Below are 27,478 nucleotides of genomic sequence, written 5' to 3'. Positions count from 1 at the left end.
CACACGGAAGGCCAGGTGTCCCCCCCCCCAACCCCATCCTCTTGGGGGGCTAGAATTTATGAGATGCTATGAGACAAATGGTAATAAATACTGAGGTGGGCGGGGCAGGGGCCTGCAGGGACGTTATGGGGGGGTGCCTACCCCACGTGCCGGAATGCCACACTTTTCCATCAGGCCTCAAACCTCGTGGCATCCTGCCGTCACACGGCGTGCAGGCTTTCCATCCCAGGGAACCGGGAAGCAGGCAAGAAGAAGCTAACGGAGAGGGTCATCATTCAGTGTCACCCCCCCCCCCCCCAATAGGTTACTTTGATAACACCATTAACACAGGTGATATTAATCCCCTATAATCCCTCAACCTGCTCATGGCACCCGCCGCGGATGGCTATGAGGCTACCTGGAGTATTTAATGTCCTCGAACAACCCAGCGATAAATTTTGAGTTCCGATTCTATTATTAAACTGAACAGAAGGAGAGGCTTATTCGTCCAAATTGCGAGAAGCCAGAGGATTGTGCTTTAAATCTTCGAGCCGCGTGTTAAACGCGGCCGCTCGCGTGAGGACTTGTCCCCCCCCCCGCCTCCGCTGAGCTTTCCCAGCATCCTCTGCTCCCGTCCATTACTCTCTCCGATCCATTAATGACGCTGCTCTGCTCAGTAACCCGTGTCCATCACGCCGAGGGAGAGAAACACTCCCTCCCACAGCATGGTATTCCACTCAATCACACGCTCTTTCCAAAATGAAAAAGAAAAAAAAAAAACCAGTCTACATTAAATTTAAACTGAACGTAAAGTCCGCTGCCATTTGCACCCTGAACAGCGGAGGTGACACACTGAAGAAGACATGGCATGAGAGAGGTGACCTCTTCACCGCTGAAGTGGAGCCATCTGTCAGCGCTGAGGATGGAGGCTTCGGAAATGGGCAGTGCTGCTTACAGCGAGTGCTGGAATTACAGCGGCTCTCAGCAGTGGGCTGCTATGCTGTCATGACAGTACTGCGGTCACACAAGCCCCGGTCCCATTAACGTCACCGGGCTCGGCTCTCGGTGCCGCCGGAAAGTCCCCGCCGGCCGCCAAACCCCCGCAGGCGGGTATGAAACTCTAACACGCACGAGCTGAGCGGCCTGCCCAAATGTTGAAGCCGTCGCTTCCGTCGGCTCACACATGAAAAGTTTAATGATCGCGGCTTCGCTATTTGATTAGAAAGAAGGACGCAGTATTAGAGAAGCGGTTAACAATGTGCATGAGACGATAGATATATCTGATACAATGACACAGATTATGGAAATGACACACAGGTTTAGACACAGATAATAGACAGATTTGATACATGGATTAGACATAGACAGATAATAAATAGATTTGATACACAGACATGGATAGATGATAGAAATGATATAGGTTAGACACAGATAATAGATTTTATACATAGATTAGACATAGACAGATAAATAAATTTGATACATAGATATAGATAGATAGAAATGATACATAGATATAGATAGAAATGATACATAGATTAGTCATGAGACAGATAGACAAATGACAGACAGACAGACAGACAGATAGACAGACAGACAGACAGACAGATAGATAGATAGATAGATAGATAGTACTGCATAGTGCTTAAACCTTAACACTTAAATGTCATGAACTGCTTGCCGCCAATGGCGCGGTGAAAACCGGATTATGGCTAAACGGCGAGCTGTAAACGGCGAAGGTGCTGTGGCCGCGCGGCTCAGAGAACATGCCGGAAGCGAGTGAATCCCCACAATGGCTTTGGTCTGCCGCTCTGGCCATGTGAAGAGCGCGCTAATGACGGGCCAGGACCTCTTCCGGGCACCCGACTCCCAAGCAGGGAGGGAAGCTCCCCGCTCTGGTCCTCCCCATCCTCCTCACGCTGCTCCTGACTCAGCGCTTACACTTGGACACCCACACACTCCGTCAAACAACAGAAATGACCAAAATGTGAATATCATTCATATTCATTTTGTCCTGGATAATTTCTACGTTTTCAATACAGCACCAGCACTGCAGGCTTCGCAAGCTGACAGGAGGGAGGAGAGCGTGCCGAAGGAGACAGACAGTCCTTTACAGCTACGGAGCCATAGGAGGCCCAGCTATGAGTACAACAGAGCTCTCCAGCGGTGTAGAAGTCGTGCCGCTGTTGCCCACAATTCACAGGGAGCGGACATTAAATCCGCAGCAGGCTAACTAATAACGGTAAATCGTTATGTCATGATGTGGCGATGACATCGCACCCCCCCCATGGCCACATGCACACGGGCGGCGTGGGGAGGGGGGTGTCATCACTCTCACGCCCATGTCCGTCTTCCTGGGCCTGGACCTCCTCTCTCTCCTCCCGATGTCCGTCGCCGACGTCAGCCCAGCCCAGCTCAGCGAGGACGAGTGCTCATCGGAGACGGAACTCAGCCTACGCGTCACCAGAGCAGCGCCAGGGGAAGGGCCCAAGGGAGGGGGCGGGCTGCATGCCTGGGGAGGGAACTGGAGGGCTCTGACTGACTGCGCCCCCCCAATTCCCAGAATAACTCCATCCATCAGGACGTGGAGTCCGGTGACGAGTCTCTATGTGTTCCTCATCTACCCTTTACATCGTGTTCCAGACACTCCAGTATGTAGAGAGATGCTCCTTGCTTTACGGCGGTTCCACTTACGATATTTACACTCCGCGACGGTGCGATACTGATGCACATTCACTAGTCATCAAACTTTGAATTTTGATCCGTTCCTGGGACCAGTGAAATGCCATGTGATACTTCCTGCTGATGCCGGGAGACGGCGTCATCCGGTCACTGTAACGACCACGAGCAAATCGCACAGTGTTTAACCAAATAGACTTGTATCCATTAACGGTCAATTTGAATTACTGGTATTAATTACGGTAGTTTTTTAGTTATTCAGTGACTGCAGCCATTTACTTATTTTTAGTCGTGTCAATCATTTTATTGACTAACGATATTTTCCATTTACGATGGATTCATCACCGTAAGTCGAGCGCCACCTGTAACACACTTATTATCATAGAAAGGAGTACTTTCACAAGCTGGTCCTCAGGACCCGCAGCTGTTCCATGTTTTTGCTCATACTGGGAGCTGGGAGGGAGCAAAAACATGGAGTCTCTGGGGGTCTTCGAGGACCAGGCTAGGAAACACTGGCTTACACTGGCAGCCCCTTCCTCTTTGTCAGTGTTTCCCAACCCAGTCCTCAGTGCGCTGGGAGCTGAGAGGAAGCAAAGATGTGGACTGTCCCAGCTTCCCTGAGGACTGGGTTGGGAAACACTGCTCCATGTAGTCCTGACTTAGGCACCAGGGTCACCCCAAACAAGTTGGATAAACGTTTGGTACAAGAACAACCTGATTGGCTGCCGCCAGTTCAATCAAATCACTTAGATGTGCTGGAACATCTCTGGGCTAAATGGCAACTGTGGCGAAAGGCAGTGTTCTTAGATTGGGGTGATTTCATTAGGAGACACTCATGTGTGTGAAAAACCTTCACATGGCCTCGGCCATCCCAGCACGACTGAATATAATCGCAGGGCCAGCAAATAAGATCGCCAACGTCTCCCTTCTCTACGGTTATAATTAGTTACCCATTTGAAAGTAACCTAATCGAAAGTGTTGGGCCACGTCTCTGAACTTGTGTGTTAGAGGTCAGCAAAACCCTAACCCTGACGTTTTAACAGTCATCTTCAAACATCCGGCCGCAGAAGAGGAGCTTGTGAAGACCCAGATTGTTCACATCTCTCGAATGACACCTCATTAATATTAATTCAGAGCTTGGCTGAGGGGCGCAATCAGTTACAGACCTGGTCAGACCCGAGTACTTAATTAAAGCTTAATTGTGAAATTGAAATTTTAATTAGCATGTCTGCACATAGAACTAAACGCCCCACATTATTTAGCCCCTTGGTGGGTGCTGTGGATTCACTCCATAATAATCTCAGCTGCTGCTACAAATGTGACCTTTGCCCCTCATTTTGGTGCTGGGGAGAGAAAGAGGAAAAAAACTGAGTAACGAGCCGTGAATAGCGGGCGCTGATGAATTTCCTTGTCTCCCTCATGCAGCAGGGCACGCTACTCATTGACAGCTTTGCAGATTCTAAAGTCTTTAAATGAATAAAAAGGAAAAAAAAGGAAAAAGTGCAAAGAAATGCAGTGTGTGTGTGCGTGTGTGTGTGTGTGTGTGTGTGCGTGTGTGTGTGTGTGCCTGCGATAGCACAGCGCTTATGCAAAAAACTTAGAAACAAACAACAGCTGTCGGTACTGCAAGCTCCAGCTGCTAAAGCCCTAGAGCGAGCTGATGCTCCGCCCCAGCGCTCTGGGGAATATTTCATGTCCCCCCCCCACCTTATCAGGCCCCCCCATGGAACACTCAGTGACGTGAAGAGCCTGCGGGAACCCCTCCCCGACCGGCTCTCCATGAAAGGAATCAGGGATGCCCATCGCTGCCTGGGCTCCCCATCTTCAAGTCCCTTGTCAAGCAAGTGGCACCCCGGGACTGGGAAGTGGTCACCGCTGCGGATCCGTGGGGGGGGGACATCACTCGCAGGTGAGGTCATGCGGGGTGGAATAAACCATGGGACCAGCCGCGGGGCATGGCCCGGACGGCGGACAGGGATGCTGCGGAAGTTTGAGGGAAAACAGGCCCTTTCTCCGAGTTTGAGGAGCAGTGGTGCAACAGAGCAAAACAGCAGAATAAATAATTCAGGACCCAAGTGTGTGGGGGGGTCTGAAGAACCGCAGAATGTCATGGCTGTCCCCCCCCCCCATCACGGAGCGCTGTGGACTCTCCTTCTGCAGGCCTTTTATTCCTCCCTAAAGTCTACGACTCAAAGACAGCTGCATTTCAAAGAGAGATGCCTTTTCTTAAGAGCAAATGAAGGCGTTCCTCTGAACCCCCCCATCTGTCTCTGTCCGCGCCCCCCCCCCACAACGTACACGCAATACCTTTCTTATTCTCAAAGTCCTTGCTTTGAACCCCCCCCCCCCATGTTTAATCATACAAATCAGGAATGCAAAATATGAGCAGAGGATACTGAAGGGAGACTGACGTTGTCAGCAAAGGTTATCAGGGCATCGTCACCTCGGCCCCCTCGGCTTCCACCATCTTTTACTCATCTCTAACATAACATTTACACTAAAAAATGTGCTTTTTTAATAGGCTAATTCAACGCTTCTCGCCCCAGTCCTCAGGGACACCCCCCGGACAGCCCACGTTTTTGCTCCCTCCCAGCTCCCAGCACACCTGTACCAGGTATTCCGTGCATCCTGATTGGCCGGGAGCTGCACTGTAGCAGTTCCCAGCCAATCAGCTGTCTGCAGATCCCCGAGAGGGCTGAGAAACACCGGACTAATGCCTCTGTGACTCCAGTGGTTTCGGGGGGGCCTCCCTTTACCATTTCCGTGCCGGTCCCTCCGGACACTAAGGCCTCTGTTCCCTGTCAGCTTACGTTCAGCCCACCTGTAAACGCTGCCAGCCTCTTTGGCTCATTCAGGCTCATGGCAGAAGGATCAGACTCCCTCAGCCAAAGGGAGCCATAGCAGGTGGGGGTGGGAGACATGTGGGACTGAGGGGGGGGGGGGGGGATTTTGTGCTGATAGCCCTCTGTCCACCCTGGCTAATTATTTCACCTTGTAGCTCAAAAGAAAACAGCCTGACGTGGGCTTGTTCAAATCAAAGCTCAGTGAGAATGGCCGACACAGAGAAGGGGGGTGGGGGTGGGCACAGCATAAGCACGCCGCTCGGGAAAATAAAAAACTAATTGAGGTGGTAGCAAAATAGAGCAACATTTAATTAGCACATGATACAAGAGGACTGCATGTTTATCTAACGCTGGGCTGTAATAACACAAAAGCATGCGCTTAATTAGATAACTCTGCTGGCTCTGTCCTCGCTCTTCGGCGATTGGTCGATTGCCACGGGATAACTAACCCCCCAGGCGTGCTCTCATAGGTCCTGTGGGCAGCTCGTCAGCACACGGCGTGAGGACGGGATCCATAAATATTCAGACGAGCGAGAGGCAATATGTGCATTTTTTTAAAGCTATTTTTAAAGGCACGACAACCTGGGGAACATGCCCCCCTGCAGAGCTGCCCGAAACAGGGGACAAAGTGGCCCAGCGTTCCCTCCCCGCCTGCGCTTCCTGTTCGTGCTGCGGGCAGCTGAGCCCGTTCCACGCTTTGGCACGGGTATCTGATACAGGGACGAGGCTTCCAGCTCGCCCACAGACGGCCCTTTATTGCTCTTATGCAGTCAGATGATCCAAACCAGGAGCCCCAGCATCTTGCGAACCCGTCGCAGTTCTGCTGTGGCATGCAGCCGGGGCAGCTTACATCTCTGGTGAAGCATTTCCTCAGGGGTACAAGGGATAGCACCCCCCCCCCCTCCCCGCCCTGGACCGGGCCTCAGTCCTCCACATGGGGACTCTGCTGCTCAGAACAACAGCAGGCTCCCGCTTGGCGGCGGGAGGATGGTCCCTGCGTCGCCACGGAGATGCACGGCCACGGCAGAGCTGAAACGGAGCCTCACAGCTCAGCTGCAGTTCGGGCACGAAAGCAAAGGCGCCATGCACGCGTGTCCTGAAAGGACCCACGGAGGAAGCCGGCACAGGAGACAGCCTGTGTCCTGGAGCCAGCATGCTCCCCTGCTGTGCTCGGGTCTGTGCCTGTGCACGGAACATGACTGTCCACCGGCTGCAGCTGCCACATTATTAGACTAGGACACCTCACGCTGCCAGAGACCACACACACAGCGGCGTGTGCCCAGTGCTACAGCAGAGCCCCGCATCTTAAAGATTTATCCTCAGGATTTTGCTAATAACAACTCGTGTTTTGACGCTAATGAGTGACAGACCGGGGTTCCCTTGGTCTCCCTCCTGTCTGTCGGTCCACCGCAGAACAGACGCGGGCGACAGACGCCCATCCATCACATGCACAATCTGCCGTCTCATGTAAACAACAGAAATATTTGGAGAAAATTTAAAACGATGACAGTGATATCATTCATGCGTGTGTGTCTGTGTGTGTGTGTGTGTGCACGCACGTATACTCACGTGGGCACGCCGAACACATTGATGCTGTGAGCAGAGATGCAGGACACACAACTTAACTTGATTTTCGCCACGGAGTCACTGTTTGAGAAGCCAACAATGTTCACTGTATCAACCAAATTCACCTTTTTCTCATACACACATCCACCCAACAAAACACTTTTAGAAGTCAGACAGTGATTGAAAGACTAACACTTCCCAGATTGACAAATCTGCCAAAAAACAATGGAGGTGTGCAGAATCGCCATGAAACCGAAAAGACAGCAACTGTTTACAGGCTCAGAGTCACGCCATCCCTTTCGAGAGAGTCAGCGCGAACAAACTGGTAAAAGGTTCTGGGGGTGTGGACAGTGGACCCCCCCCCCCCAGTAGCTGGGGGCAGAAGGTGGCAGACTCCAGGCCGCCTCCCCCACACGGTGATGCAGGCCCACGTCTCTCACCTCCCTGCCCATAGTGGGCTCCTGTTTCTCAGTCACCTTGCTGGGAGCTTACTGGGCTGGAGACCCACCCCCTTCCTCCCTCCTCCCCCTTGCCATCTGCAGGCCCAGTTCCCATCAGCTTCATACTTAACAGTGCAATCATGACACCGACCTGCCTGATACGTGAACCACTGACCCTCCGGTGTCTGGGCGAGTCCCCGAAGTTTTCCCGCTAGCCTCTTCCCGCTTTTCCCGGCTGGCTCCCCCGCACACTCGCTGGGTCCGGGCCGCGCTCCCCACTCCGCCGCGGACAGTCACGCAGCAAAGCAGCCGGAGGGGTTTTTACACTCTTGTTAAGAGGAGCAGAATCAGAGAGGCGTCGATGGTAACACAGTCACCAAAGACTGAATTCGGGGGGAGGGGGGCTGATAGGAGGGGGCCATCATCAATCAGCGGTGTAAACATTAGCTTTTTTAATACTAGAAGGTAAACAGCAACGTGGCATTACTGAAACGCATCTGCCACTGGTGTAGGCAGCGAGGACAGAGAGAGAGAGAGAGACACACACACACACACACAGACACACACACACAGAGACACACACACAGACACACACACACATGCAAACACAGATACACAGACACACACACACACATACATTCACACTCACACACACACAGATACACAGAGAGACACAGAAAAACAAACATAGATACACACAGATACAGAAACACACACAGACACACATTCACACACAGACACACACTCACACACACAGACACACACACATAGAGACACAGACACTCACACACACAGACACACACACACACTCACACACACAGACACACACACACACAGACACACACACACACACACTCACACACTCACACAGACACACACACACACTCACACACACACAGACACACACACACAGACTAAAAAACAGAAACAGACTATTAATTTGTCACATTGAGGCAATAATAATCAGAGATCATAATTTGGAGCTGTACTGTTTGACTGGCATGGGCCCCGGTGACGGGCGACACCCTCGCTTCACCTGAACATTCAAGGAGCTAATCGGCCACCAAGCTGCCAGAGCCCAGCCCAGAGGAGGCGGCATCATCCCCACCCTCTGCTGCATGGGCTGCCAGGCTGCTGGCGGACCTGTGAGTGAGCTGCCTGACCTGATTCATTCCAGTAAAATATCAAGGAAAAAAGTGATTTCTTGCAGTAACAGAACTGAGGGAACATCAACTGCAGGTACACTGGATGTTTGGGACAGAATTCCTTAAAGACCAGAACACTTCCACACGTGCCGGAGTTCCAGAGAAGGAAAGCTGAAACGTTATCGTCTGTGCACGATGAGGGGATTAGCGAGGTGACAGCAGCCCGGGCTGAGCTTAAGAGCTGTACCTCCCTGGGATTATAGGTTTGTGTTTGGCTTCCTATGAGGAGCGTTTGTGGGAGAGGAGAACTTAGAACAAAAAGTGAGGAGAAGACGGAACATATCCCAGACTAACCACAGTAACCACAGTAACCTCCTGCCCAGAGTAACCCCCACTCTACAGATCCACAGTAACCTCCCGCCCAGAGTAACCCCCACTCTACAGATCCCACAATAACCTCCCGCCCAGAGTAACCCCCACTCTAAAGATCCACAGTAACCTCCCGCCCAGAGTAACCCTCACTCTACAGATCCACAGTAACCTCCGGCCCAGAGTAACCCCCACTCTACAGATCCCACAGTAACCTCCCGCCCAGAGTAACCCCCACTCTACAGATCTACAGTAACCTCCCGCCCAGAGTAACCCCCACTCTACAGATCCCACAGTAACCTCCCGCCCAGAGTAACCCCCACCCTACAGACCCACAGTAACGTCCCGCCCCGAGTAACTTAGAGTAACTGTCCTCCCACTGCAGTCTCTATGACACAGAGCTCAAAGTGACATTCCACAGAACCCACTTTCTACAGAAAAACATACACTGAGCTTAAGAGTCAAGTGCCAGGTGACACCCCAGGAGGACACCAGGGATGTTCCAGAAGCACCACGCAAACAGACACACAAACAATATTTTTTTAGACGTGCCCCACACTGACATATTCGCATGTCTGTTTACGAGGTGAATCCAGTGTATCTGCCGTATAGTAATGATACTCTTACAGGAGCCTTTATTTTGTGAGGGCCTGCTTCATAAACGGCAACTTGGATCTGCTTCAGCGACAGTCTGTTAAAGGCCCTTGGACAGACATCAAGCACGCGAGGCCCGCCTTCGTTTCCCCAGGGGAAAACCCATGGCGCACGGATGCGGCCAAACAGGGACACACAGCTGTCAGCTGACAGACTCTCAATGCATAAGATCAATCACACTGCAGTGACCAAGACTGACCCTCAGAGTGGCCAGACCAGGTAGCTCTTCCCAAATTTTCTTAAATTGTTCCATTTTGTGAAATTCTGTAATGCTTGTTTGATGACTGACGGGAGAGTCACAGGTCCTTGCCTACTCATTAGGAGTTGTGCTGTGATGAGCGCTCGGGGATTTCCTTCTGAGGGAACCTCACAGATGAATCATGAGCCGACGTGGCTTAATTAGGCTCGGTCATTAATGCTATTTGCCTTGTTGAAGATCACATCACAGCTCTTTTTGATCTTACAGCGTCGAAGGATGTTGGGCCTACGCGCACCGGGAGGGTAGTTACAGAGACGGACCCTGATCAGCTGAGTGGTCAGGACTCTGTGTGTGTGTGTGTGTGTGTGTGTGTATACATATACACATTTACCTTGTGGGGACATTTCTCTGGTTCCCAAAAGGCAAAAATCTGTGAGTGCGATCAAAAAAATGAAAAAGGCCAGAAGTGTATTTTGTTCTGTTACTTGTGGTTAAGGTTAAGGTCATAGCTGGATTATGGTTCTGACCATAGAAATGAGTGGAGAGTCCCCCCACAAATATGAATACAAATGAGTGTGTGTGAGTGTGTGCATCAGAGAGAGAGAGAGAGAGAGAACCAAACACACTGAGCTCACTTCAGCCTAGAGGAGGCCAAATTGGGACCCCTCCCACTGTCAGATTTGAACCGGCAGCACTTGCTGAAATTCTAAAATGCGCAAAACTGGGAGAACGAGAAGCAGAGCAGCCGGCATGCTCCCCCGACAAGGCCCACGCGCCTCGGCCTGCTTGGGTCTGAACCCATCACTACGGGGGGAGCGGGGAGGAGCCGTGCCAGTCCCTGCCACCCAATTTGCGGGTCAGTGCTGACGTTTTGTTCAGGGGGAACTTAACAACTAAACCAACCAAGGCTTAACACGGGGAGCTTTTCCTGCGGAAGAAAACAAACGATCTAACAGTAATGAGAATGAATTAAAAGCGAGATGCATGGGATTCTCCGTGAGTGCTTTTGGCGATATTCCCAAATCACTAATGAGGCCGTGCGAGCCAAAGCTCTGGGTAGCAGAGGGATCCGGGGGAGGGACTGATCTCATTCAATATTTAATTTGCGATTTTCAAGTGATTCCCCCCCATTAATCTTTCATGAGATTAAACATTGCAAACGGTAACTAATCAACACCTCATAAGATAACGATGCAAGATGTGTAATTGAGTCAAGTTCGTGTCTCCCGGGCACATACATGTGTGCGTGCGCGCACACACACACACACACACACACACACACACACACACACACACACACACACACACACAGGGGCACCATAATTAGGATACCAAAAATATAACCAGACAAAAAGGGCACAGACTAAGATTACATAACGTTTCATTTCCATAACCAAGCAACCAGGGCTACTCTGAGCTGCAGGAGCCGCGGGTGAAGGTGACTGCGGGGTGTGGCAGTAATTTGTACCTCTCACCTTGGATGAGCGGCTCTGTGTGCGAGAGAGTGTACAGGCTGATGTCATTCCTCGCCAAAATCAGCCGAAGAGTAAACTAGCACAGCGGAACAGAGTGCGGAGCCTCCCTGGGCTCCTGCCTTACCAGCCCTCACCTGCTGCCCGTTCATACTCCCTAAAAGCTCGCCTTAGAGCTGCTTTTTTCTGAAGCGACTTGGTATAATTTACATCCCGGTGTTCGAGGATCCAACAGCAGGACGTGTCCATGGGCTCCGTCTCCCCTACCTCTAATGAACTGGCAAACGCAGACGCCGTCCTCTCGACCGGCCGGGAAACCCGAAGAGTCTCTCTACAAAGCAACAGTGAGTCAGAGGGAGATAAAGGGAGATCCTGCCGGCCTTCCTGCGAGACGAAGCCGCCATGGGCACGATGGCTGAGGCGCAGAGAGGAGCTACATACATCTGCTGTGGAGCATGAACCCAGAGGAGCTCTTTACGGAAAAATTACCATGGGCAGGATTTCAACAGACAGAATGGGATAAATGCATGTGAAACTTCACAGGGATCAAACTGAAAATCTAGGAAGGAGCTGCATTACTGTACTAAGGTTCAAAAGGTTTGCAGCGTGAGGCAGCAGTGAGCATGAGGCTGACGCGTCTCCCCACAGCCGCGTCTCCACACTGCAGGCAGCTAGAAAACTTACATTCTTCATCAGTTCTTCCACAGCTGGGGAGACATCTATGCTGTTGTGGTACTGTAGTGTAATTTATAGACTCACGGGTCGTGAACCTGCAACCTACTGGTCGCATGCCCAAGTGCCTGTCAGAACAGCCATGCTAGACGCTTGGCCCATAGCTGCAGTGTGCGAGCCTCTGATCACAGGGCTGAGAATCTGGCTGATGACAGGCGCTCTCGCCGTGAGATATGAACGGCTATGCTTCAGCACCGCTTATTTGCAGGGGGAACAAAGAGATGTTTCTAGATGCCAAACCTGGGAGAGAGTCGGCTGTGCTGGTCAGTAACGTACAGCTTCTCCAGTGATAAGCCTGCCACAGAGGCTGAACCCATGTGCAGGTATGAATAAAGGTGGATATTTAAGTCAACAACAGCTTCAAATCCTTATCCCTGCTTGAAACACTGGTACAGTACAGCCAAGTGCCGATGTTTTTCCAGGACCCCCATGCAGGACCCTCGTGAAGATGCTAAGTGCACATGCAGAGACATGCATGTCATGTGACCAGTTTAAATCGATGATGTCACCTCCTGTCCTGATTTTTCCCACAATGCCTGGGCAATTCATAACACAAACAGATCCTTTAAAGATATTACAAAGGGTGGATCATGCTCTGCCAAGGTCACCACCAGGCCCAGAAAGCTCTGCCTTCCATCTGATACAAACTATCACAGAGACCAGGAACTATTAAAATCAAATAGCAGAATTTGTGACTGTGGAGGTGTAATTAAGAGACCTGAGGCACTACCACATATCACCCCCCCCACACACACACACACACACACACACACACACAAACACACAAACACACACACACCCCGATACAAAATGCAAAACATGCCCTTAGTTGGTTCGGTGGGGGGGGGGGGCTTCAAGAGAGCACCCACGCACAAAAATTCGATTTGCATTGATTGCTTTTCAAGCAAATTAGATTTTAATCGGATGGAAAAGGCGAAGGCAGCATGGAAACAAGCAGCAGAGTGACCAGGACCCGCTAAGTTCTGTGAGCCCACGGGCAGCACGGGCAGCCCCCTCCATGCACACAAACTGGAGGAGAGATCATTCATCCGGCATGAAGAATACCCAGCTGTCAAGCCTCGCATCCGTTTTTTTTTTCTCGCCCCCTCCAACGCTGCTGGTTTTTTAAGCTTGTCCTATCGCTACAGCTTCTCAACCTCAGCCCTCAGCCTCCGACAGAGTACCCAGCATGCACTGCACTGGGCTGCGCAGCTCAGCCTCTCTGGGACCTGTTTGGGTGGTCAGCTGCCGTTCCTATCGCCAGGGGGGCACTTCTCTGAGCAGGACAAAGGGAGCGGCTTTAAAACCTGCAGCGTACGTACGATCAAAGACACCCAGCAGAGGATCGACCCCCGTCATTGTTGAGGTTCCACGTTCGCACTCCGGTACGGCGGTAAAACCATGTGAATTCCACCTTCCCTCTCTGCCATGGCGTCTGGAGCATCTCAGAGAGTCCTGGCTCCGATACGGGGAGAGAGGAGGCTGGAGGCTTGCTTGCTGATGGGAAGCCGTCCAAGAGAGTTGGCGCTTGGCCCTTTTCCCTGCTTTGATTCTGCTGTAGCAGCACTTCCCTCCCCAGGAGGGGGATTCACTCCCACACAGATGCACCTCATTTGCTGGGCCAATGAGCAGAAACTGCACCAGAATCCCAGGACGGGGGCCCAGTCACCCAAAACAATACCATACCGTGCCACTAGGTGGCAGCAGCCAGTTCAGCTGCCCCCCTCCAAAAAAAACAAAACAAAACAAAAACATTATACAACAATCAGCTGTTTCAGAGGCAGATGCCGTTACAGTATCATTACAAAACATAAACAAAAATATATCACCAAATAACCAAAAGTAAATGACTTTAATGCCAGCATCTGTATTTATTGTTCATTAGTCAGAAGCCAAACTAAGCGATGTTCAGCTTGCAGCGCTGTAGCATGCGGGCACAGAGCCATGTACCTGCACAATGTAAAGCCAGCAGTGGTAATATTAATAACAGCACCAATTCTAGGGGGAGCTCTTTTTGTTACACCACCTTCTGCCCTAAAGCAGGCACTACGACTTAACGAATCGCTACACTAACACAACACAGACACACACCACCGCGGTGCCGGAGGGTCCGCGAGACAGTACCGCAGCTTCGTGTCATAAACACATAAATTAATTTACCTAATCGAGCCCATTTGAATTTCAAATGGCTTGACACATTTTCTAATTTGTTTCCCCTTACGGCAATGAACACAGATAGGTCAGCTGGGGTCAAAAGAAAACTTCCATTTGCATTTATTTGATGAATAATGACATTGCCGGGAGTGACGGGCCCACAGTCATGCGGCCGCAGCTTTCACAGCGACAGACGCAGAGTTCCTGGGGTCTTTCGCTGGTTTTCGGCTCCGAGGACAGAGACCACGCAGACAGGGGAAGGGAACGGAGCGAAGAGCTTCTCCACGACGGACAGGCGAGGCTGCAGGCCTCAATGGTGAGTTTGTGTCTCCACCTACTGGCCATGGAGGGGAACTGAATCAAGAACGACAACACTTGTCATTTACCTCATTTCACCCTCCGCAATGAGACACCTGCCTGATTAAACATGCGAAGGGCACGGAGATGAGATAGTATTTCATTCATCCCCGGGGGAAAATTAGGAATCGCTTACTCAGACTAATGTCAGTGACAGCTCTAGTACTCGAGCGAGGGTAAAATTATATTTTAAATCACGACGGTACACAGCTTAGGGTAGCATTACTGCAGTGGTGACTTCAGCCCTCAAAAACATCCATCCATTTTCTGTAAGAGTAGGGCTGTGCTGAGCCTGGGGCTGAAGCTAGGAGGCACGGGGGGGGGGGGGGGGGGGGGTGAAGAACAGCCGCGTTGGCTGGGTTCATCACATGGCACAAGGGTGAGCACATGCACGCACACACACGCACACACCCTTCCATGCACACACACATGCACGTGCACATGCACACACACGCACACACCCTTCCATGCACACACACATGCACACACCCTTCCATGCACACACACATGCACGTGCACATGCACACACACGCACACACACACACACCCTTCCACGCACACACACACACGCACGTGCACACGCACACACCCTTGCACGTGCACACACACGCACACACCCTTCCACGCACACACACATGCACGTGCACGTGCACACACCCTTGCACGCACACGCACATGCACGCACACACACAAATGTGATTTAGAAACGAGGAAACTGGAGAAAACTCACAAGAAACATGTAAAACACACACAAATTTTACACGGCTTTAGTAAACATTTTTTTGCGTTTTTTCCTTCACTGTACACACGGCACCTTCACTCCCCTTCTGTTTACATACACAAACTGACGAGACCCCTCCTTCATCTAAACCCAGCACAGCTCACCATGCAGCACAGAGTCGAATCTGGGTGGGGTCACAGATTCTCCACCTTCTCGAACCCCCTCCCGCCCCACAGGAAACAACAAATACCAGCACATTTCATGCCACGCTGAAAGCAGAATGGACACATTTCCCGATGGAATCCTCAGGAAAGTCTGCCGCTCGCACCGAACACAAACGGGTGTCCCACACGGGTGAATAAAGGGGGTCTTTCTGAGGCCAGTGGGAGGCGGTGAGCTGCACATGCATCAGCAGAGGACTTCTCAAGCGCCATCAACAATTATGGGAGGAAAATGAACAGCCCAGGTAACGGACGGAGAGCTGAGACAACAGAAAACAGCAGAGCACCTTTCCCAGCCATCACTGCTGTAACAGGAGGGCCAACATCAGCACCAATCACCCCGGTCACTGCTTTGATGGCAATCGCTCCCCCCCGTGTCGATGATGTACGTCCGCCAAGACCCGGTGAGACACAGCCCTCAGATTTACCGCCACTTCAACGCCGGTAACCTGCAGCCATAGTTAATTATTCTGACAAGCCGTTATGGGCCCCAGTGATTAAACAGTACAGCTGTTAGGTGAGGATCCACCAATGCTCCACAGAGCACGACTGCGCGTGAGTGGGACACCTGGACCAGAACCAAATCAAGCTTGGATGCGTCTTCTCTGTTCTGAAGTACAACCCATGTCCTGTGGCGCAGAACTAGACAGAGGAGCACTGACACGATTACTTAGCATAAACGGCGAGCAACACAACACAGGTCTTAAGCTCTGCCGCAAAAAAAAAAGTGCCGGTAAGATTAGCTTTGCCTTTTACAAAAGCTGATCTAGGGAATTACCCTGTTCCCAAATTTCGATATATAAAATCAATGTGAGATCAAGACTTACAATCAAACAGGTCTGTTATACAAAACACCTTGGCTAGTGACATGGTCAGACGTGCCTTAAATTCACAAGTCTATAAAACACACATCCCATCCCATCCCATCCCATCCCATCCATCCATCCACTGGCCATCCATCATGCTGTAAAACTGGTTCCCCAGAATGTCTCCTTCCAGCTCCATATTTACTGTAGTCTGCTTCCCCCTTGGCACCCCTTTCCTTAGAGGAAACAGCGCTGCATGAGAATAACAAATTAACAAGCTTAACTCTCCTGCCAGCTAATTACCTGCATCAGAAATTATGGGATGGCTCAAGATGTTGGAATTTGGAAGAAAACAGTGACAAAAACTGCAGGAGGCTCACAGTAAGGCTCTGTAAAGATGAACCACACAACGGGGTCGTGGTGAGCTCGGGGCCCATCCCAGGCAGCACAGGGTCGCGGTGAGCTTGGAGCCTATCCCAGGCAGCACAGGGTCGCGGTGAGCTCGGGGCTCATCCCAGGCAGCACAGGGACGAGGTTTGCGGTGAGCTCGGGGCCCATCCCAGACAGCACGGGGTCGCGGTGAGCTCGGGGCTCGTCCCAGGCAGCACAGGAACGAGGTCGCGGTGAGCTCGGGGCCCATCCCAGGCAGCACGGGGTCGCGGTGAGCTTGGGGCCCATCCCAGGCAGCACGGGGTTTTGGTGAGCTCGGGGCCTATCCCAGGCAGCATGGGGTCCCGGTGAGCTCAGGGCTCATCCCAGGCAGCACAGGGATGAGGTCACGGTGAGCTCGGGACCTATCCCAGGCAGCACGGGGTTTTCGGTGAGCTCGGGGCTCATCCCAGGCAGCACAGGAACGAGGTCACGGTGAGCTCGGGGCTCATCCCAGGCAGCACGGGGTTTCGGTGAGACCGGGGGCTCATCCCAGGCAGAACAGGGACGAGGTCGCGGTGAGCTCGGGGCTCATCCCAGGCAGCATGGGGTCACGGTGAGATCGGGGCTCATCCCAGGCAGAACAGGGACGAGGTCGCGGTGAGCTCGGGGCCTTTCCCAGGCACACACAAATTTCCCAGAATCCACTATGCTGCTACGTGCTCTCCCTGTGACACTCTTGGTTTCCTCTAGGTATTACAGTTTCCTCCCAAAGACATGCAATTAGGCCAATATTTCCCAATCCGATCCTTGGGGAACCCACAGACAGTCCACGTTTTTGGTCCCTCCCAGCTCCCAGTAGGGGGTAAAAATATGGACTGTCTGGCAGGGAGCTCGGAGGCAGCAAAAACATGGAGTGACTATGGATCCCTGAGGACTGGAGTGGGAAAGACTGAATTAGGCTCATCTGTGTCTGAAAATTGCCCAGTTTAACTGTGTGGTGTGTGTGTGTGTGTGTGTGTGTGCGTCTTCTTGTGTGCATCCTGTGATGGAGCACCACTATGTCCGGGGTCTTCCCTAGCCTCTGATAAGCTCCAGGCCCCTCCTGTTAGAAGATGGATGGAAATTTCCCAGAAGCTCCTCAATGCCTTGAGGGAAAGTCCTCTCCAAGTGAAAAGAAGTCTGTCTGAAGTGTATTACTCTGCAGATCTCTACCACACAATAGAATTAAGGTCTCAGACTCAAGTTTGCACTCTGCCGTTTCTATTTAATTTGCCCCTCGATATAGCATTTTAACAGGGGGTACCAAGAATTCTCTCCAGGCTAATCATTAAATAAATATTAAAGCTTTTAGTGAATTTTGACATTTTATAATGGCTTCTAATGGTGATTGCAGAGTGGACCAAAAAGTGCTCCCATTTAGCCACAAGGGGGCTCCACCATTTAAGGAAATAGACATCGGCAACCCCTGCGTGATCTCCGCGGGAGACCCCCTTAAAAACTTTATCCAAAGAAACATACAAAACTTACTTAATATTTAACCCAGTTTAAAAGCCATATTTTAATAAAAAATTAAACAGGCATAAATGGAATATACATTTTAAAAGTTTATTAAAATGGTCAGAAAACAGGGAGTGTATCTGATCATAGGATGAGTTAAGAAAAAAGAGCACCGTGCCTTTAAGACCCTTGTGTTCACCAAACGCTGGGCATTGTTGCACTGCTTGTAGAAATAGCGTCTGGGGGGGTGGTTAGGTTACCTGCTTATATGCAAGTACTTTCTTAGTGATAATACTGATGCCTAAGATGTCTAAAGCTGTTTTTCTCAACTCGGTCCTCAGGGACCCCCGGACGGTCCATGTTCTTCCTCCTGTCAGGAGCTGGGGGGCGAACAAAAACGTGGACTGTCCAGGGGTCCCTGAGGACCGGGGGGAAACACTGGTCTAAGGCAGTATTACAGCAGGCCTGCCCCGTGTGGAGGGCCCCGTGTGGAGGGCCCCGTGTGGAGGGCCCCGTGTGGAGGGCCCCCGTGTGGAGGGCCCCGGTGTGGAGGGCCACGTCTGGAGGGCCCCGTGTGGAGGGCCACGTGTGGAGGGCCCCGTGTGGAGGGCCACGTCTGGAGGGCCCCGTGTGGAGGGCCCCGTGTGGAGGGCCCCGTGTGGAGGGCCCCGTGTGGAGGGCCACGTCTGGAGGGCCCCGTGTGGAGGGCCCCGTGTGGAGGGCCCCGTGTGGAGGGCCACGTGTGGAGGGCCCCGTGTGGAGGCTCTGAATGCAGCTGATTAGCACCGTAACCGGCCTGCAGTCAGGAAGCTTCACCAATCTTCTTTTTTTTGTATCAGTGCCACATTCACACAAATTACAGGGTAAGGATGGGGGGGGGGGGGACAATATTGGGTCCAAAGGCCCAAAGACATTCAGACTAAATCTAAATTAAGCTAAACAGCTGATGGCCGATAAGATGACACATCAACACTCCTCAGTCCTTAAGAGGCGCAGAGGAGACCGTACAAGGTGCCACAGGACAGAGACAGTCTTAGGGAGTTACCTGGACTAGCCGGGGGGGGGGGGGGGAGGGAGGGGTCGGGGGGCAGCACACCATCCTCCAACATGCCCACAACATACACCAAAACACCCCACCGCAAGGCGAGTATCTCTGGCCCGAATATCAGGATGGGGTGATGACAGAGATCAACGAAAAGGCTGTAGGAGCCAACTTAAATATTGGGGGACTGTGGTCCATCCCCATCGTGGCGCAAATGGAGAGTAAATGGAGAGTAAATGGGGGCAGAGAGATTAGGACTCTGGGGCCACCTATGGCTGGTCATTTATAAAACGTAAATAAGCTTATTTCAAAGATTGGGGAGCCGGAGTTCAGGCTGATGTGACCACTGGGCGTCACCGGTAAAGAACCACTTTTCCATCCTAGTAACTGCTTAACTAGCAACAGGTGTCTTCATAATTTTGGATTTAAGTCTCCTGTACAAGCCAGCAAGGAAGGGTGATCGAATGCACAGGTGTCCACAGTGGAAAAGCTGGGTTAGTCTGTCTACCTGTCTGTCTGTGTTTCCATCATATATTAATGTCTCCCAGCTGGGGGGGGGCTAACCATAGCAGTACACAAAAACACACTGCAAAAGGAGAGGCAAAAAAATCTAAAATCATGCAGGCACTCAAGCACTTACACCAGGGGCACAGCACAGCTGGAACACGTGCTCCTTCAAGAGATGCAATTTAAAAGGCATTTCCCCGCTGAATCGACCCCATGCGGCGAGAGTGAGGAACCCCCTGTGGCGTCGCCGTGGCGATCCTCTGCGCCTTTGGCGAGCCTCCCGCTGCCGCCGAGCGCTCCGGGGATGGTGCGGCTGTAAGGCCTCAGGCTGGCGTGGGGCCCACGGTGCCGCTGCACCCTCCTGAGTGGGGCGCCTTGCATGACCTTCCCGCTCCTTCCCCAGAGACACCGCAAGCTGATTAAGGCCAAATGCCCTCACTGTGCTTCGCACGCCCTCGTCGTACCACTCGACGGCAATTTCAAAAAACTCAAAAGGATTTAAAATAACAAAGACTGTACAGTCAGGAGTAGGATTCAACACCCCCCCACCAAGGTCCATGTTAAACACTGCTGGCTCTTGTGCCACGTACAACAGCAGGCACCGACCAAACTTTCTGCCCCTTCTATCAGTTTTCTAACCACTTCATACCAACATTGCTCTACGGTCAAAGACCTTTGTGTCCTACAATAAACCAGGAAGTGACAGAGTCTAGGAGAAACATGCACAACTCGGAGGGGGTGGGGGAGGGTGGATAGTGTGCATTGGCAACCCCCCCCCCCCAACCCCAGTCAGCTGAGTAAGCATTAACCGCTGTCACCTGCTCAGCTGAGGAGGGGGTGGGTGCCCCCCACGCCCCGCCCTCACCTGTGTGGGTTCACGGCCGATCCACTGGACCCAGGCATTAATGATCGCGATCTCACAGAATGTGGAGCCGGGGGGGGGGGGTGTCATGCGCTGCCGTGTCGCCCAGCCATGCAGGAAGGCGCCAAGGCCCCGGGGCTCCGCCGCTCACAGCTGTCAGGACCCGCACCACCCGCTCGTTAGGGGCCCCCACCGGAAGGTAGCAAGTGGGGGGGGGGTGCATCTGCTTGGGCGGCTGAGACAGGTGCTCCCAGGCGTGGCGAGACCCCAGCTGAGCGGCCTGATGGAGAACGCCATGTACCTGCCCCCCCCCCCCACCCCCACCCCGTGAGAGTACACACCTGAGAGAGCCCCTCCCATCTAGGGCAGCTGTGGGACAGGCTGTCATGATGACAGAGTCCGCCTGGATCCCCTAAGCTCGCAAGCAATGTCCCCCAATTGCAACATCCCCCCTCCTCCAAGGGCTTAGTGAGTCCTTCCCGCCCCCGGTAAGGCACTGAGGATCCGTACGCTTGCGAGAGACGGAGCAGAAACCTTACAGTCACAGCTGTCAGTCCGCTGTTTGCAACGAGAACATCTGTACAGCAGCAGCGCCAGTCAACAGCCACACACCAGTCAGGTCCAATTAGGCTCAGTCAACCTCCCCTGTTTTCCGAAGAGATGCCTCACCTGAGCCATACCAAAGTCCGACAGCCCCCATCGCCGAGGGACCGCAAAACGCTCACACCACACACACGGGATTGTCATGATTGGATTGTGTGTATTTCATTAGATGTTGATTTTTTGACCTAGCTTTCATTTTCTGCTTTTCAGCGAGTTGACACCCTATCAAATTGGAAACCATTTAGCATGTGACATCTCTACGAATCCCACAGATTAGTGCTGCGGACGGCCCGACTTGGACCGGTCACCGTCGTAGGCGTGGACCGGACGGCATCACTGAACTGTGGCGTGTGATCGCAGCGGAGCACGTAAACGTGTCCTGCAGCAGCAGTTAATTAGGGATAGACCCAGCTGCACCAGCAGCGGACCCCCACACTGATCCCCCATCCCACCGCCGCCACGCTGTCGCTCCCAGAAGGCCGTGCTGTCAGCGCTCAGCTGCCGAGGGGGGCTGCGAGGTGCCGTCCTGCAGCTGTCAGCGCTAGCCAGGTTCTCCTCCGCCTCGCAGTCGGCTCTCTGCCCATCTCGCCATCCCCATCCTACAGCTCCTCGTATACGAGGCTCCAGCATCGGCGAGAGGTCACACTGTACATCCAGCCCTTACGTCCCCTATCCAGTGCAGGGTTGTGGCGTTATCCTGGAGCTTAACCAGGAGCACGAGGCACAAGGCAGGGGAATGCCACCGACAGGATGCCCGTCCATCGCGGGGGCTACATGCACAGGCCAAACCAGAGCCACACTAACGTCCTTTTCCAGTCCTTCAGGATGCCATCGCACACGCCTAACAGGCTAAATCTACGGCCCGAACCGCCCTCCCATGCACACATAACAGCAGACTGACATTTCACGTGTTTGATAAGCGAAATGTTAATTATTAACAGGACATCTTTTATGTACGCAAGCAGAGCAGGGCTTCTCTGCTCCACTACAGCAGACGCAACAAAAGCACAAATAAAAACCACTTTTTCCCTTTTGTTGAATTACACTGTATCACATTACACTGTGGCCATAGTGGCCGCTGTTACATTACTGGGTCATAGGGGACCACCTTCACCACAATCATCACCATAATCACCGTCATCATCATTCCCACTATCACCACATGACAGATGATAAAACGTAGTTTTTTTCAGAAAAACACTAAAGGAAAAGCAATTCGGGGAGCCGAGCTTCAAATAGAGTAACTGCCGTCCGCATTGGTCAACTGTGCCGAACTTCGGCCACATCAGGCTCTAAGTGGAGCAGGCACGCCATGCCCCCCCCCCCCCACTACTACCACCCCCACCCCCCCTGCTGAGGAACCTGCTCCAAACAGCTGCTCGCATCAGAGCCCATTCCCAGCGACACGGGTTCATTCCCTTTCTTCCCGTCTTCGCTCTGCCCACACCCCGGCATATGGCTGTTACACAAAAGCCACGGACGCAGAAGAGACGCCGCCCCCTCCCCCAGCGGAGCAAATGGGCGAATTAGCATGAAAATGAGAGTTACTCACAGAGAAGAGCAGGTCCCTCCGATCGATCGGCCGGCACGCGAGATGGAAGGGGAGTGCAGCTCCTACTTCACAATCTAGCACGGGGGTGGGGGGGAGGACTGGTGCCCGCACTACTGTGGGAAAGAAAGCAGTGAACTATTTCCTGAAGGGAAGACAAACAACGAGGTGAAGAGAAGGGCGAGCGCAGGGAGACGCCGAAACACACGCAGATACGGGCGCTGCGCTGTGCGCCTGCCTGCCTCCCCCAGCGCCGCATCTCCCCGAGCTGCATGCGCCGCTGCATGCGCCGCTTCCCGCACGGCAGAAGGGAAACAGCAATCGATATTATAAAACAGCGGCGCGATATCGATGTCTGATGCTGGGACGTCTGGTGACCCCCTCAGGAGCCGCGGCCCTGGGGAACGTCCCCTCTGACCCGCGACGTCAGCCGAGCGGCGCCCAGTTTCCAAAAATACCAAAGTCATTTACAGATTCATACTTCGCGTCTCCTTCATATTCCACAAATGTCATTTGGGCGATATCGCTCAATTATGAACACAGCCTCCCCAGAAGTCTATTTCGCCTATAAGCATTTAGTTCTAATATTCTGGTCAAAACATTCTCCTGACCTGTCAAAGACGACACCCTCAAGCGGGAAATTCCTCCGCGAGTTTCCAGCCATATTAAGTCACACTGACAAGTAAACAAGTGAACTGGATTTGAATCCAATTACAGAATTACATGTCGCGAGGTATCCGGATTAGCTGGGGGCATTTGTTATTAATTATCCCTACACTAGGGAAAATGTGCAGATACAAAGAAACCTTCCGGAACGCATAATGATAGACCAGAGAATTTTTCTGTTACAGAAACACTGTTTTGAAACAACCATGGAAGACAAATTAACACAAACATATTCTCCCACTAGTGTCTCACGAGTAATAGTTCTATCATGCCTCCGGGCAGGTGTGGGTGGGGGGGCTTGACTCAAATGCCGCCACCCCCCGCGCTCCCATGTCAGAGGGGCCTTTTTCAAGACATGCAGTTAGACTAACTGGTCTCTCGGAATTGCCTGAAGTGTACGACTGGCCCCCAGGGACCACGACCAGGATAAACAGCTAGAAGATGTATGGATGTATAGATACTCAACAGTTACCATAGAAACCATATACGCAGCCACATTATGGAGAAAGCTGAAGTCCTTGGCCGCAGTGGCTTGACCTTTGACCTTTGGCTCCGCCCCAAACTGGCGCTGTGAAAAACATGAATGCCATTCAAACAGGATAGGAAGCAGCACCACATATGAAAGAACCAGCTGCTCCTGCCTCAGCTCTTCAAACTGAAGGTATATAGGGAGCAGAGTAGTCGGTTCAAAGCAGCTTCTCTCACTCAAACCTAAGAGCCACCTAAAAATGACAGGAGGCTGACTTACACGTTTCCCTAATGTCGAGCAAACAACCGAAAAACGTGCCTTTCCACAGCAGTGCAGTCTCACACGCTCGTTTTAGGTTCGTGAGCCTACATCCTTCAACTCATTGGTTCCTGTGAATCCCAACCAGGCAGACGGAAAGCGTTTAACAACACAGAAGAGCCTGAAACAGACTTCGGCTGATGCGTGCTCTCCTGGAGAAGGTGACCCTGTAAAATTCTTTTTTTACTCTTCTTCTCCTAAGTCAAGGAAAATCCTACACTCTAATTTTTCCAAGTAGGAGCGAGAGGCGGCATGGTGGTGCAGTGGTTAGCACTGTTGCCTCACACCTCTGGGACCCGGGTTCGAGTCTGTTTTCATGTTCTCCCCATGTCATCGTGGGGTTTCCTCCAGGTACTCTGGTTTCCCCACACAGTCCAAAAACATGCTAATTGGAGTTACTAAATTGCCCATAGGTGTACATGTGTGAGTGTGCCCTGCGATGGGCTGGCCCCCCATCCTGGGTTGTTCCCTGCCTCGTGCCCATTGCTTCCAAGATAGGCTCTGGACCCCCCGCAACCCAGTAGGATAAGCGGCTTGGAAAATGGATGGATGGATGGATGGATGGATAGGAGAGACTCAGTATTACGGGTTCTACAGGGAGATCGATGACAGAATTTCTTAGTGGTGTGTTGGATGTTTTAATAGCTTCTGACGTCAAACACAGATGGACTTCTGCTGCACACAGGTACAGCTGTCCCTTGGACAAATTGCAAAACCATCTTGTTACACATTTTTCTAAATTAAAGCAGTTTTTATTTCCCCCCCAACATTGTACCTTCAACTTTGACAGAAAGAGCAAGTGTAGGTTACATTATCATCACGGCCCATTAGTTTGGGTGACAGCAATTTTGTTCATAATTCAGAGGTCCAGGTGGTTTGGATAGCTGGCTTAAAATGATTAGGGGGAAGGGCGAGCAAACGCAGATAACGATCTTCAAAATTCTGGTTTCAAATTTACAAAATTCAACACTACGTTATGAATCTTTTTAGTCTGGCACAGAAATAAACCAGTTTTTAATGCTATGGGGTCAGAGATCAAAAGATAGCCGGCTGTAATTGCCGATCTCTTCAGAGAGATGAATTTGGTGGAACTTCACCCAGATGTGATGCGTTTCTTAGCAACTGAACATCATCGGTTGCTAACAGCTACCGCAGGGACCTCCTCGGGATGACAAGTTATTTCGGCAGTTGAAGTGTCTCCGTTTCTCCCCCTTCTTCCGCCATTGTTATACAACGTTACGTGGCCATTAGGAATGTTAAGTAATTACCGGTTGGGAGAGTAATAAGGGCCGAGTGTGAGTGCGTGTGCGTGTTTTGATGGGAGATGGCAGAAGCGGAGTTGGGACTGAAACAGAATACCACCTACGTTAGCTACAGAAGGAAAAATAACAAGCCAGCCCTCGCTCTCCACTTCCTCCTCCCATAACATAGTTTGTCAGCCATCGAGAAGTACAGGGGGGTGGGGGAATCCTGCTACTCTGCCACTGTTATTACATGTGCTTACGGAACGTTACATGCTTCCGGGACGCTCTGTCATTAGCGAGCTCAAAGATGCCCACATGGCCATTGAGGGATGCATAGTTTACAGAGTCCAAGTTCACAAACACATAGCGAGGGGGGGGTGGTAATTAATACAACCTGAGCTGGGTGAGTCACAAGCGCCATCAGGGAGGGAGCGTGAGCGACGCGTCGCGCTGTCAGCTGGGCCCGGAATAATCCCGCATTTCTTCGCAGGGAACTTGAAATTACATTATGTCACACTGCATTCCTCACAAGAGCCCCAAAAAGGATTAAGGCCCGCAAACGATTTGGGGAATGATGAGCCGCCACAGTACGGGCGGAAGGTTAGCGCCAGAGCTGGTGTCTCCCCAGTAATGTCGCTCACTCCCGGCACGGAAAACACGGAGGATGAGCAGGAACGCTAACCCAGACGAGTGCTTCGGAATGGATGGACGGTTTGTGAAGATACGACAGTAGAATTCGAGCCGCAAGACAATGAGAGACATGCTTCCATCGCCGGTGATGAGGGAAAGGAGACGGGAGCATGAAGGTGGCAGCACTGTCGCCCATGCAGGAGCTGAAACGGTTATCTGAGCGCTAGCGTGTGTCTGCAGGCATTTCATCGAGTGGCGACAATCCAGCCCAGTCTCTAAGTCATCTGTTCCGACTAATTGCTAAGGTATATGGACTTTTCATGTGTTTGTTGTACATCATGCACATGATTTGCACTGCAGAATCAGTCATGCAGGACCCTTGCCCGCCTCTCCATAGGGTCTCACGGGCAAAGGTGCGGGAAAAATGTCATAAACTCTACAATTCCCAGCCTGGCCCTAATAACCTGTACAAGCAGTACAAGTAAACACTGGGGCAGAGAGATGTCTGTGAGCCCTGGCTGTGTTTCAAGAGGACACTGATCCATTGCAGTGTCTTTTCTCCATTGCAGTGTCTTTTTCTCATCCCAGAAAAGACACTGGGTTCTCTCATCCCTTGATGGACCACTAACGACTCCTCTGGCAGTGTTATGCTTCCCTGGCAGGCAGTGATATGCACACGCCCCTGTGCCTGTCACCGCCTCATACCCCCGCTGGTAGGTCTAATCTATAAGCTCCTCTCTTCTGCGGTCATCATTCTGCTCTTTGACAAACGCCGAAGGAGAAGATGAAAGCCCATACTCTCTCTCTCTGCTTATTTCAGGTTCTTAAATTATTCAAGTTGTGTCGCAGAATTAAAAGGATGCTGTCAAGTTGAGTGAAAATGTGTAAATGGAGTCGATCAAATAAACACAGAATATGATGGAAACCAAAAAGCAGAGCAGTATGAAGGAGACAGAGTTAGGGTCAGGGTGACCCTGGGGGTCTACCTGAGGAAGCACAGGGCATGAGGCACCTGAGGTGGGATTCCAGTACAATCAATTTGGGCTATCGTCCAGGGCAGTGTCTCCTGAAGGGATGCCAACATAGCGACCTGCTGGTGCCAAACCCACTGTTACAGATTCCGGGCACCGGTGGTGAAGTCTCAAAATCCACCATGCTGGTTCTTGACTTACATTTTCTAAATGTGAATTCATGTCTGTGAGAGTGTCTGAGTAAATCATTCTTTTTGGCTTAACATGTTTATTAGTTAAGCCGCATTATCCATTAACACAGATTTTATTATTAGCATCCATGGAACCCAATTAGCAACATTTATTTCGAAGACATGCACCGGCTTAACTCATGTCAGCTCTTAATTAACATGCCCAGATTATTCTTAGGCA

The 27,478-nt window shown here is 51.7% G+C and overlaps 1 protein-coding gene across 1 annotated transcript in view; it reads right to left on the bottom strand.

Annotated features, from left to right (window-relative positions):
• The window catches only part of LOC125718239 (RNA binding protein fox-1 homolog 3-like), a 57,871-nt gene extending 34,968 nt beyond the window's left edge, over positions 1-22,903 (bottom strand). The window contains 1 exon segment of the mRNA XM_048991920.1: positions 22,773-22,903. The gene's annotated coding sequence lies outside the window, so the exon portion shown is untranslated.
• Between the last annotated feature and the right edge of the window lie 4,575 nt (positions 22,904-27,478).

This window comes from Brienomyrus brachyistius, chromosome 22 (assembly GCF_023856365.1).
Source record: "Brienomyrus brachyistius isolate T26 chromosome 22, BBRACH_0.4, whole genome shotgun sequence".
In the NCBI taxonomy this organism is placed as follows: domain Eukaryota; kingdom Metazoa; phylum Chordata; class Actinopteri; order Osteoglossiformes; family Mormyridae; genus Brienomyrus; species Brienomyrus brachyistius.
The sequence above is the reverse complement of the archived record's forward strand: the minus strand, read 5'-3'. Positions and strand labels throughout refer to the sequence as shown.